Consider the following 14,209-nt stretch of genomic DNA (forward strand, 5'->3'; position numbering starts at 1 on the left):
GCTAAGACAAGTGTTCAATTTTATCGCTGACTTTCCTACTGCGCCAGCGACTCTTTTTTTTGGAGTTCCACTACATTCAACTTCTGTAATTGGATCAGCGACTTCGTGGCTTCAAAAAATGTTTATTGAATTTTTGATCATAAATATCATCAGCTGGAACTTTAGCAACTTAATAACGTAGTCGCATAGTTCGTGCCAACTGTAAAGTTGCACGCGACGTAAAAAATTAACTTTTCTTCAAACATAAGTATGATATGATAAAGGGAATTTTTGTTTTGGTGAAAATGGAGAGTTACATCCACTGAAAAGTGCAGCTTTCTCTAAACGTATGTTTGTTTTTTTTACATGTATATATAACTGTAACTGACTATAATTTTTAGAAACTAGTATATTTTGAAAGTTAGAAGAATTTAAGTTTTGAGAAGGAACAACAGGATTTTTCGGGACATTTGCCATCGTTCAGTTGAAAAACAAGAAAACAGTAACACTAACGTTTCGAGATCTGCATTCTGATCTCTTCTTCAGGTAAAGAACTAAAACCGTGAATACATAATTACAAACTAGGTTAAAATAAACAAATCTTACTTATGTACGCGTTGTGGCACGCCTAAGTCAGGAATCAAAACCTACATGTAGTTGTCAACTTCACTAATACACTAAAGACATGCACTTAATACAAAACTATACAAAACACTAATCATTTAAAAACTAAACTACGGAAATACAGGTCACAATACGTCTTCACTGTCTACTAACCACCTCCGATGACCAGAGGGGACTAGCCAATGGCATTCGTGACGGCTGGCTAAAACAAAGATGGGCGGAAATACAAAGGGAAGGGGAACAGGAGGATGGGCCCTTACGTTATTATTGGTTCATGCGAGATGAACTTTCTTAAAACCATATTGTGACTCCGCATTGGTTTATTACAAATATTCGAATCCGTTTGATAACTTTTGAGTTTTGTGTGTGTCAATTTTTTAGAATTGGCAACCAAAGCGGCCTAATCTCGACTGTTGGGTTTGACTGATTGGTTTGGGTCTTTTTCGGGGGCCAAAAATTTAATGTATGTTGCCTCAATTTTAAATTTCCCTTTTGATAGAAATGTGGTTCCCGATGTATTATGTGGGCTTCATTCCAATTCATATGCTCGGCGCGCTATATGAGACCAACAATTGGTATGCAATTTTTTGGGACTTTTCTGTGATACCCTTTTCTCGTGTTTTCTTTGGTGTTCTTTTTATCCTTACGTTTAGTGGTCTTTCTGTCTCGCCTTATGTATTCCCTTATAGCAGCTACATTTTGATACTGTAAACATAGTTTATGGAAAATTCTGTGTGGCCATTTTTTGGGTTTTGGTTTTTACCGAAGGACTTTGTCTATGTGTTGTTGTGTGATTTTAAACCTTTCTAATTTTTTAGGGGTGCCAAAAACCCAAGAAAAATTTGGGGTTTTTTTTTTAAACTAATTTGAAAATGTAAGGATTTTTTTTATTAAAGAAAAGGGGGATTTCAGAAAAAACTCAAAAAAATAAGTGAAAAATTTTTTTTTTCATAACAAAGGCAAATTTCGGGGGAAAAATTTTTCTCACAATTTTCCCTTTTCCATCGGAAAAAATAACTTTAATTTTAAATTTGGGGGGAGGTCTAAGGGGTTTTTTTTTGGAAAATGGGGGCCTTTTTCCCGCACAGAAAAGGGGGAAACATTTTTTTTTTTAAAAAAATTAATTTTTATTTAAAAATTCCCGGGCTGAAAACGCCAACTTAAAAAATTTCCCTTGGGGGGGTTAAACAAAATTTTTTATTTGGGGGGAAAAGGGGTTTTTTTGGGGGGAGTGTATTTTTAAAAAATTTTCCCTTTTCCCCCTTTTTACCCCATGGGAATTATTAAGGGTTTTGGGAAAAGGGGTTTTTTTTTTGATAATTTTAAAACCCCTTTTGGGGGCGGGTTTTTTGGTTTTATTTTTAAAATACTTCTTTTTTTTTTGTGTATAAAACCTCAACAATTGGGGAAAAAACCCCCTTTAAAAATTTCAAGTTTTTAAATAAAAGGGGGGCCCAAAAACTTAAATTTTTTTAAAAAAAAATTTTTTGGGATTTTTTAGTTGCCAAACCCCCCCTTCCAACCCAATGGTTTTTAAACGGGGAAATAGGGGCTTTTTGGGTTTTTCGGTTCAAACAAATTTTTTTTTAAGGAAACGCAATTTTTAACCAAATTAAGGGGTTTAAAAAATGTTTTTTAAACCAACAAATTTGGGGGGGAAATTCGGGTGACTATTCTATTTTTTTGCCGGGGTTAACCCCAAAAAGGGTTAAAAAAAAACTTCTAAAAATTTTTTGTAAAAAAAATTTTTTTGGTCCTTTTCGTGTTTTTTTTTTTTACAGATATTTTTAAATTTTCTTTTTGGGGGGGATCAATATTAAAAAAATTTTTTTTTCAAAATAAAAACTAATGACCAAATTTTTTTTCCTTTTTTAAAAAGAATTAAAAATGTTTTTTTTTAAAAATTTGTTTTTAAAAAATTTTCCCCTTTTTTAAAAAATTTTCCTTTCAAATTTTTTTTAAAATTTTTTTTTGGCAAATTTTCATGGAAAATAAACTTTTTTTAAGTTTTTAAAAAAAGAAATATCCTTTTTTTTTTGGGTTTTTTTGGGATATTTTTAAAAAAGGGGGTATGTCGGGAATTTTAATTAAATTATGTTTTTTTTAAATACCCTAAATTTTGGCAATTTAAAAAAACACAGTTAAAATTTTTTGTAAATATTTTGTAATTTAAGAGAGAAAAAATTTAAAACTTACACAGGGGAAAAATCTGGGATAGCGTCCTTTCGTCATAGCGGGGTTTTCTCTCCTGAAAACCCGGGGGGGGTTTTGGGTTTTTCCTCTTGATGTTTGTGTTTTTGTCATTGCCAAGTACCTTTTCAAAAAGGTACTGTCAAGTCGTAACGAAAAGATAGAAAAATTTTTTTCCCCCTTGGGGCTGAAAGGGGCTTAAAATCGCTTCGAGCCCTTTTCCCCCCCTTTTCCCTTTTTTCCCAAAAAATTCCTGGAAAAAAATTTGGGGTTTTATCGTCGGAATTGGGGGTTTAAAAAATTTTTAAAAAACCCCCCCTTTTAAAAATTGCAAAAGAACGAAGAATTTAAAATTTGTATTAGTACGCACCCCCCTCCCCTTTTCGATATGGCCCCAAATTTTGAAAAAGAAAACCCATACTTTAAATTTTTGGAATCCTCAAATGGTTCCTGAAAAAACGTAAAAAACATAAATCATATGTAGACACCGGCCCTAGTTTATTTTTTTTAAAAAAAAAAGAAAATCCCTTTTTTTTTTAAAAGGCCAAATTTTTAAAACTTAATTGCTGGCCCCAAACACACTTTTTTGTAATTTTAAAATTTTTTTAAGGGGTTTTAAAAAGAAAAAAAAAACAAAAGAAAATTTTTTGGAAAATTTAAAAATTTTACTGGAAATTAAATTTTTTTTTTTTTTTTTTTTTTGGCCTTTCCCCAAAAAAAGGAATTTTTTCCCCAAAATTTTTGGCTTGTAAAATTTAAAAAAAGTTTTGGTTTTTTTTTTTTTTAGAGGGGTGATTCCCGGTTAATTTTTTTCTACCCAACATGGGGGAAAACCAAAATGGGAATTTATAAACAGAAGAAATACAGCACAATTTTTGGGGTTTAAAATTTTTTCTACTTTGGGGGGGAAACAGGGTTTAAAAACCCTTTTGGTTTTTTTCCGGGGGGGGAAAAAAAATTTTTTTTCCCCGGGGTTTTTTTTCTGTTTTTTGAAAAAACCCCCCCCCAAAGCTACTAAAATATCAAAAATTTTTTTTTAAAATTTTTGCCCCAAAAAATTTTTCTCAAAAACCTTTCCCTTTTAAAAAAATTTTGGGTGGGGGGAAAATTTTTTTACCAATATAGTTTGTGGTTACGGGGGGGGGGCCCGGGAAAGTCTGGAGAAAGGTAACTGACATTGAAGTCACTGAAAAAAAAAAGGGGAAAAGGGGGAAATCTTTGTGAACGCTGGGGGGTTTTGGGCCCCAATCTAAACTGGGAGAATAAGCGGGGGGGGGGGTTTTTTTTTTTTTTTTTTGTTTTAAAAAAATATGAAACAATTAATTTTGGAAATTTTTTTAAAAAACCATCATTTTTTAAAATTTTTTTGGGGCTAAAAGTTTTTTTTGCTCTTTTTTGGAATTTTTAAAATTTATCGTTTTTCTAATTTTTTCCTATATTCAAAAAAAGGGGAAAAAAAAAATTAGTCGAAAAAGGGGGAATTTTTTAAAAAATTGAAATGTCAATACCTAAAAAATTGTAATCTACAGTTTTATTGTCAATTAAAAAACCATAAAATTTAAAAAAATTCAAGAAAACCCCTTTTTGTTTGGGGTTTAAAGAATGAATAAATTTTTTTTTTTCCAGAAAAATGTACATAAAAAACATTTAAAAATTTAAAAAAAAAGTAAGGGGACTAAACAAATTTTATTAAAAAAAATGGGGTTTTCTAGTTATTTTGTTTAAAATTTTTGCTTATAAAAAATTTAAAAAGGGGAAAAAAACCTGCAGGGGCTTTCGCCTGTGCGCAGGTTCAGTTGAAAATGTATTGTTAATCTTTATTTTAAAAAATTTTTTTATTATTTTTAAATTCACTGAAAATTATTCTTTAAGTTTTCCCTTTTAAAAATTTTTAGTGTATTTATTTTTTTTTTTAGTAAATGACCCTTTTTACGCTGAAAAGGGGGTTTTTAAAGTTTCAAAAATATTAAATTTTTAAAATTTTAAAATTTCTAATTTAAAAAATAAAAAGGTTTTTTTTTTAAACTATTTTCATCAAATTACAAAAAAAAAAACTATATTGTAATTTTCCTGTTGAAATTGAGGGTTTAAATTTGGGTTTGGGGTAAAATTTTTTAAATAACTTCATCAAAAACAAATTCATGAAAATTTAATTTCTTTTCCCCCCAAATTTTTTAAAAAGGGAAAAAATTTTTTTCTTTTGGGGTTTTAAAACCCCTTTTTCCCCAAAATTTTTTTAAAACCCCAAATTTTTTTTATGAAAGGGTTTTTAAAAAAAAATATTCAGTATTTTATAGATTTTCCCTTTTTTATTAAAAACCAAAAAGCATTAAAAAAATCCTCCTTTATTACAAATTTTTTAAAAAATTTTTACCTCATGAGAAAATTGGCTGGTTAATGGGTTTAGTCTCCCCAAACCCAAAAATTTTTAAAAAAATTTTTTTTTGCCGCAAAAAATTTTCTTTTTTGGGGCCCTGTTACCCCCGGAAATTTTTAGCTGCATAAAAAGGCCCCAAAACAAAAATAAAATTTTTTCCATTATTTTTTAATTAAAAAACCCCAATTTTAAAACCCCTTTTTTACCACCCCCTTACATTTTTTTTCCCAGTTTTCTTTTTGAATTTCTATTCTTTTCCCCGGGGGACAAAATTTGAGGGTAAATTAAGTTTTTAGTTTTTTTTGTACTAAAAAAAAGGGGAAAAAACTGCCCCTTTAATCAAAAAGGGGTTTTGGTTTTTTGTCAATAGTTTCGGGGCCCCCTGACTTTTTTTAAAAAAAAGGGACTATCTTATAAAGGGGGCAGAAACCCTTTTAAGGGGCCCCCTGTGCTGAGGGTTTTAGTCCCCCGTCCCCTTTTTTCGTCTTGGGGTAAAATTTTTCTGTGGGCCCCTTTTTCCCCTCCGCCCCAAACCCCTTTCCCCCTTTTGGGGGCCCCAAACCCTCCCCCTTTTAGCGCCAACGCTTGCTCACCTCTTCGTTTATTGAAATTTTCAACAGTCAGTCCTCTTTAATTCCCTTTTCCCCTTTTTTAAATTAAAAAAAACAAAAAAGAATAAAAAAAAATTTTCAGGGGTTTGGGGATGTAAAAAGGTTTTTGTTATATGTTTTTTTGGAAAAAAAACATCGGGTTTTTTAAAAAAAAATATTATTTAAAAATTTTAAGGGCCCAAAAAATTTTTTCGGGGGTTTTTTAAAATTTAAATTTTTAACATTAAAAACCCTTTTTAAAAAAAAATTTTGGGGAAATACCAAATTTTCCCAAAAAAATTTAAATTTTTTAACTATTAAAACAAAGGGCTACACCTTTAAAAATTTTTTTTTAATTCCAAAAAAAAAAGGGGGGTTTGTTGTTTATTTTTTTTTTTGGTAAAAAAAAAAGGGGAAAACTAAAGCCTTTTTTTTTGTTAGCTATCCCTTTTTTAAAAATTCAAAAAAATATACAATTTATACTTATTAAAATTTTTTTAAAACCCCGCCCCTGAAAATTTAAAAAAAATTTCTTTTAAAAATTTAAAAACAATTTCCCCCTTAACTAAACTATAATTTGTATTGTTAATTTATTGTAAAAAAAAAAAAAAATTTGGGGTTTCAAATACTACAGGAAACTTTGTTAGGGAAAAAAACTGAAAGTACAAGTCGATTGTTTATAAAAAAAACGGGGGAAAAAGGGGGGAAAAAAAACCTTTTAAAATTTATTTTTTAAAAAATAAAAAATTTTTTTTTTAAAATTGTTCAAATAAGAAAACAACCCCCAAAATCTATAATTTTTTTAAAACAAACATTGGTGAAAAAAAAAAAACCCAAAGAAATTTTTTTGGGGGGCAGACCACATTGGCCCAAACGGAGATAATTTTTAAAAGGGAACCTTGGGGGGGGACACAATTCCCCCCCTTTTGGGCAGTCTAACTTTTGGCCCGGATACACTTACCATGCCCGGGGGCTGGCTGGTGACTGGCTGGACGAGTTTCATGCTGTCGGGCCCCCCAAGGACAGTGAAAGTCTCCCCCCCAGTTGCTGTTTCCCAGGGAAAACCTCTCTAACACCCCCGAAAAAAATTTAAACCAAACCCCCCCAGCATGTATTGTTTTTTACAAAAAACCCTTTTTCCCAAAACCCATTTCTTTTTTTAAAATTTTTTTTGTTTTCCCCCCCGGGGTTTTTCATTTCCCCCAAAACAAACCCCTTCCTTACAAAAAAAAATTTTTTTAAAAAAAGGGGGGGGGTAAAAAAGAGAAAATTGAAACATGGGGGAAAGTTACATTTATTGTACATTTCCCAAAGTAATGATATATTTTTAAATCCATTTTTTGCATTTAGTCGATATTTTTTTTGAAACTTCATTCTTTTTTTTATTTTTTTTAAAATTTTTTTTCCCCCCAAAATCCAAAAATTTTTTTAAAAGTTTTTTAAAAGGATTTGGGTTTTTTAAAAAGTTTTTAAAAGAGTAACTGGAAAAAATAATTAGTTTCCCCCTAGAACCTTTAATTAAAAGGGGTTAAGCTTACATTTTTTTTAAAAAATTAAGCTGCAAAGCAAGAAATTTAAAAAAAAATAGCTTATCATAAAAAAGAGTGCCTTTTAAAAAAAAATTTTAAAGTTTGTGACGAAAACGAAATTTTTTCTAGGTTCAATGATGACCCCCCAAAAAAATTATAATATTACAACACGTAGCTAAAGTACAATTTATTAGAAAAATTTGTAACTAGAAACCCCAAAAGGACTCAATTTTGTTTTTTCAAAAATTCCCCCTTTTGGTTTTTTAAATTAAACCCCCAAAAAGGGGGAAATTTTTAAACCAAAAACCCAAAAAAAAACTTTTTTTTTTGAAAATGAGTTCATTTGTTTGTTACGTTTCACACGAAAAAATTTTTAAACTAATTGTACGGGGAAATTTTAAAAAGGACATTTTTTTGGGTTTTCTGGTTAACATATAGGTCTATTCTTATTTCTAAAAATCCCATCTTGGTCTCTAAAGTTGTGAAATTATTTTTTGAAAGGAGCATTTTTAAATGAAATTTTCCGATGTTTTTTTGTAAACATCGTTTAAAAACAGCAAAAACATTTTTTTTTTTAAATTTAAAACCCCCTTTTTTCCCAAATTTGGGGTTTTCATTTAAAAAAGAATAAAGTAACCAAAAATTTTAATACCCCAAAATTTTTTTTCAACCTTTTTTTCAACCGCTGTTGAGACAGGTAAAAAAAAAATTTTTTTTGGGGAAAATTTACTCTTAATGTACATTTTGGCAGATATTAAGTATGCAGTCCCCTTTGTCGGGGACTGAAAATTTCAGATAAAAATACATAATTTTTAAAAAAAAAAATTTTTTAAAAACTGCAAAAAAACCCCCCTTAGTTATTTTTTTATTTTATGTAAAACTTTTTAAAAACCCGTGTATATATATTTATCTTGATTGGCAAAATAAACTACAAACAAAAAAAAAAAAGCCCGGGAAAAAAAATTTAAAAGGCCCCAAAAAAAAAAACCCCTTTTTTTCCCCGTTTTTATTTTTTGTTGTTTTCCCTTTTTTTGGGGGAAAAAGCAAACCCCAACTTTGGGGGGTAAAAAATTTGGGGGTGAGAAGCATGGAAAAATGTTAGTTTTTAAATAATCCATATGCTACTGATGTTTCATTTACTTAGGGGCCCCCCATCCCTTTTAAAGACCACAATTTAAGTGGGGGTTTTAAATTTAAAAAAAGTAGGCCAGCTAAGCCCCAAAAACCCCTTTTTCTATTGTTTTTGACGCCCTTTTAAAAATCAAAGGCATGTGTGGGAAGGTCTTTTTCAAAAAACACAGCATTTAAAACTTTAAAAAAGGGTTTAAAATTAGCAATGAGTTTTTAATGTAAGCAAATTTAAAAAAAAATTTTAAAAAAAAATGATTTAATATTTTGTATTACGTCTTTGGGGGGGCCAAAACCCCTCAAATTTCCCTTTTAAAAGGGTTTTCGGGGAAAAAAAAAAAATTCCAAACTTTTAAATTTTTGCTAAAAAGCCCAAAAAATTTTTTAAAAAATGGGGAAAAAAATTTTTTTTTTTATTTTGAGCTAGGACTATTTTGGTTTTTAAAACCCAAAATTTCATCCATATTGTAATGAATGTCTTCAGGTCAACTCATCGGCTGAGAAACCCTTTTTTTAATGCAGTTTTCCCCTTTTTACCTTTTTTTAAAAAATTTCCAGTTTTTTTTAAAGAAAAAAAAAAATTTTGGGGAAAAAAACCCAAAACATCCTTTTTTTTTTATTTTAAAAAATGGGGTTTTAAAAAAAAAATATAACCCCCAAAATTATTTTGGGGAAAAAAACTTGGGAAGAAAAATTTTTTATAATTTTTAAAATTTTTTTTGCCCCTGCAACAATTACCATTTCAAAACCCATTTTTTCGGTTAAAAAATTTTAAAGTTTTTTATATTGTTTTTTTTTGTTAGCTTTCCCCCTTTTACTAAATGCGGGGAAAAAAATTTAGGCAACAATCGCAAATTACTTCTATTTATATTTATTAAAAAATTTTTTTTTTAAAAGGGGGAAAAAAATTAAAATTTTACTTTATCAAAATCGAAGTTGAAGATTTATTTTTACTAAAAAAAAAATTTTCTTAATTTTTGTACATTAAAAACCCCAAACTGACAGCTAAAATTGGGAAAAAAAAATTTTTTTAAAAAAAGTTCAAATTTGGTTTTTTGGGGAAAAAAAAAAAATTTTTTTTCACTCAAGCCTCTGGGGGAAAAATTTTAAAAAAATACCCTAATCTGTTTTTAATTTTTAACTTCCATTTTTTAAAAAACCTAATATGAACTTTTGAATCAATTTTGTTTATTTAATTTTTTTAAAAATTTCCAATATCTTAATGAGGAAGCAGCTGATAAAATTGTTTTTTTTAGGACAAAAGAGTCGGGGAAAAATTCCCAACAAAGAATGCCAAAATGTATAATGTTAAAAAAAAAATTTTGTTTTTAAAACCCAAAAACCTCACTTATTTTTTTTAATTTTCCCCGGGGCCCCCCCTTTTTTTTGGGGAAAGAAATTAAATAATTATAAGGTTGATTTTATTGTCAATAACTGAACTGAAGAAAAAACCAAAAAATTTTTTTAAAAAAAAAAAAATTGATGTTTTTTAACAAAAAAAGGCAATCATTAAGTTTGTTTTTAGGTTTTCCTAAAAAAGGAATAAAAATTGTGAAAACAAAAACCTTTAAAACCAAAGGTTTGGGAAAAAAGGTTAAGAGGGGGCCCCTATCTATCTAAAATTTTTACCCAAAATTTTTTAAAAAAAAAAACCCCTTAAAATTTTTCTTTTTCCCCAAAAAAAATTTTAAAGCAATTTTTCTTTAAACCCCCTTTTCAAAAAGGAAAAAGCTTTCAATTAAGGAAAAATAATTTTTACGGTTTTTTTTTAAACCCCTAATTCTTAATTTTTTCCCCCTATAAAAAATTGGAGTGAAAAAAACCTGTTACGGGGGAAAAAGGGGACTGCTAAAACCCTTTTTTTTACCTTCTGGGGGGCCCCCCCAATTATGATCTGTTTACCCGGGGTTTGGTAACTTCTTCTCAAACACTGGACGGTAGGGAAGATTTGGGGGAGTAATTGCGGGGGACAAAAACACACTGCTGGCCCCCATTGTAAAAAAGCTTTTCCCCCCGTCTTGTTTTTGGGGGTTATTTATAGCGATAACCGCCTTATCCCGCACCCAGGCACCCCCCGCATCAGTTACTCGAGCTTAACGAAAAAAAAAAACCCAAAATTTTACTAATAATAGGGGGGAAAATTTTTTGGGGAAAATTTTTTTTTAAAAAATTGAAATTTTTAAAAATTTTTGGCCCCCAAAAATAATTAGCCCTGAGGGGGTTTTTTTTACAGTCCGTCTTTTTCAAAGGGGTTTTTTTAAAAAAACTCCAGGTTTTATTCCCCAATTTTTTTAAAAAAAAATTTAAAAAAAGAGAAAAAATTTTTTAATTTTTAAAAAATTTAGTCATAAGATGGGGGCCCTTAAAAAAAGGGGGTTTTAAAAAAAGGGAAAAACCCTCCGACCCCTTCCATCATCAATTTTATTTGACGAATTTGGGGAATTTTTGCTCCAGTTCCCCTTTTCCCCTAGCCAGGGGGCGGGGGAAACTAAAAGTCAAGCTTGACCCCCCGGAATCTAAAAAATTTTAACTTTTAATTTTTCAACATCAGAAAATTACCTTAAAATTTTCAAAGTATGGTTTTTAAAAAAAAGGGGTTTTTTTTTAAATTCTTCATTGCAGTTTTTTTTTGGAAAAATTTAAAAAAAAAACAGGGCCCCCCAGCAACGGGGTCAAGTCTGTGCCCCATCAGATTCCAGGGGTGAACCCCAAAAAGGAAGGGGGAAAAAAGGGGCTAAATCCAACATTAACCAAAAATCACAGTCATTTCCACATCAAAAATTTTTCCAAAAATTTTTTGGGGTTTTTTCACCACCATTTTTGGGAAAAATTTTCGTTTTATTAAAAAAAAATGTGTTTTAAAATTTTTTTTTTTGAAAAAGGGGACAAACACTTATTTTTTCCCCAAATTTACTGCTTTTAAAACAAAAAATGAGTTTTAGATGGAATTTAAAATTTTTTGGGGGATTTCCTTTTCTATTTTGGGAAAGGGTTTTAAAAAATTTTCGTTTCATCAAACTCTGAGATGGTGAGTGGGGCCCCCCGGCCCCCATGAAATTTTTTATGGAACAAACCCCCCCCGACCTTTCCCCCCACAGATATGTGTTAAAAAAAAAATTTTTGACAATTAAAAAACATTTTTGGTTTTTAAATTTTTTTTGGGGGTAGTAAAAACTTTAAATTTAAATACATCTTTAAAAAAATTTTAGGGGGTTTTTTTTTTTTTTGTTCATCTTTGGATTTGTCTTGGTCTTTACCAAACATTAATTTTAAATGTTTACATAAAAATTTTTTTCCCAGCAAAAAGGGGGGCACCCCCCGTTTTATTTTTTTCCCCTGTAGCTTAGATAATATTAAAAGAAAAATTTTTAAAAATTTTAAAGAAAAAGTATTTAATTCCCCCTTTTTTTTTTTTAAAAAAAAAATATTTTTAATATTTAAAGGAGAGTTTTAAAAACCCCCCCAAAAAAAAAGCCGTCCCATTGTACTCATGTATGATTAAAAAAATTCAGTTTTTTGTAAGGGGTTTTTTTTATGAAAAAAAGAATTGGGTTTCTTTGGTATAAACGGGAAAGGGTTTCTTCTCCTTTTTCTACTACTTGTCATTTCGCGAAAAAACCCCGTTTATAAAAATTTTGTTACTGTAGAAAAGTACGTAATTTTAAAATTAAAACCTTTTTTAAAAAAAGCTCACGTGATTAGTTTGAATTTGAGTACTATCTTGAGGGATGTATTTTTTTTTCCAGAAATGTGAATTTTTTCAATGGGGAAGCCATTTTTGCCCCAAGTGGTTTTGGCCCCTCAGAAAAGTTGGACTTTCCCCGGGGGTGTTGGGGTTATAAATTTAAAAAACCCCAAACCCCCTTTGGATGCCCCCCTTTTTCACAAAAGTTACTATAGTTTATTGTAATTGTAGTTATCAAAACCAAAACAAGCTTTTCCAAGGTTTCCAAACTTTTTTGGGGTTTTTCTCTTTTTTTATTGTGTTTTATTCTTTTTTTTTTTTAAATTTTAGTTTTTTTGGGGCCCTTTTTTCTGTTAAAAAAATTTTTTAGTGAACAGTGGTATATAGAGACCCATATTTGTTTAAACCCCTTTTTTAAAAATTTTTAAAATTTCCCTTTTAAATTTTTCTGGATCAACAATTTAATCCCTTAAAGTTGTTTCCATAAGATTTATTAATTTTCTGGCAACCCAAAAAAGGTTTGTGGGCCCCCTGTGGGGGGGGTTTTTTTTTTAAAAATTAAAAATTTTTTAGTAAATTTTAAAGAAAATTACTAAAATTTTTAAAAAAAATTTTGGTGGATAGGAACAAAAAAAATTTTAAAAAAAGAGGGGTTTTTTTTAAAACCCCCCCGAAAAAATGAAACACAGTGTTTTTAAAAATTTTTTTAAATTTTTTTTAAATTTTATGTTTGTTTTTTGTTTTGATTAATAAAAAAAAAAAAATTTTTTTTTTTTATTTTTTTTTTGTAAGGGGTATTTTTAAAAAAATGCATAACAAAAATACGCCAAAAAAATATTTTTTAGTTCAAAATTAAAAAATTTTTTTAAAAATTTTTTGTATGTAAAAAAAAAAAAGTCATTAAAAAAAAATTCAAATAAAAAAAAATAAAAAAGGGGGTTCCAGGAAAAAAATTTAAAGGATTGGGGGATAAAATGTTTCCCTTTTTCCCCCTAACCCTTTTTAATGAATTTCAGGGGCATCAAAGTGTTTTTTAATGTTTTTGAAACTTATCATGATTTTATTTGCTAATGGTTTTTTGGCCCCCGCTTTTTTTGGAAAATTTTTTTTTGGGAAATTCTGTATTTTTTAAAAAATTTTAAAATGATTTTTAATTTTTTAAAAAAAATGCTTTATCCCAAACACTACAACGGGGAAAAAAATTTTTTGGGGGTGGGGGTATAAGGTATTCTCCGAAAAGTCCCTGGAAAAATGGTGGATGTGGTTTTTTTTAAAATAACAATTCAGTAGGGGGGTTTTTTCCCCTAAACCCCCAAAAAATTTCATTTTTTAATTTAAAAGCTTTTTTGGGGGGAAGGGGGGCCAAAAAAAAGAATGTTTGATTTAAAAAATGGCCCCCAAAAAAAATATTACTCATTATTTTATCCTGTGAGGGTTGATTTAAATCCATTTAATGGGGTTTTTTTATTTTTTAATTTTTTTTTCTTTCCCCTTTTTAAAAAAAAAATTTAAGTAAATTTATGACCTCATTTGGGGACCTATTAGTTTAAAAAAAAACTTACAAACACAACATTAAGAAATAATATAGAAGTTCATTCAATTTTTTTTTTCCCCCAAAGAATTTTTTTCAAAAAGAAAATTGATCCCTTTTTTCCCCCGTGATTAACCCCAAAAAATTTTTAGAAATGCAGTATAGAAAAAGACCACCCCCCACCCCAATTCCCCCCGGGTTCCAAGTTATCAATTTTTAAATACCTTAAAAAACCCCCTTTCAAAACGTACTAGCCCAATTTTAGTTATTTACAAATTTTAAAATTTTTTCCCGTTCTTTTTAAAATTTTGGGGAAAAAAAACCTATTCCCAAAAATTTAAATTTTAAAAAAAGTAAATCTTTTTTTTGGTAGCCTTAATGGGGGGGAAAGGCCCCAAGTACAATGGCAAAATTTTCTATTGTTACCCCAAAAATGTCAGACATCTTTATCCCCTTTTTAAAAAAAACAAAAGTAACTAAATGTTACAAATTTTTGTTTGTTTAAAAATTTTATAAATAAAAATAGCCTAGATAGATTTTTTTCGTTATTAAAAAAATTACTTTTTTATAACCCAA

This window comes from Homalodisca vitripennis, chromosome 5, assembly GCF_021130785.1.
Source record: "Homalodisca vitripennis isolate AUS2020 chromosome 5, UT_GWSS_2.1, whole genome shotgun sequence".
Classification (NCBI taxonomy): domain Eukaryota; kingdom Metazoa; phylum Arthropoda; class Insecta; order Hemiptera; family Cicadellidae; genus Homalodisca; species Homalodisca vitripennis.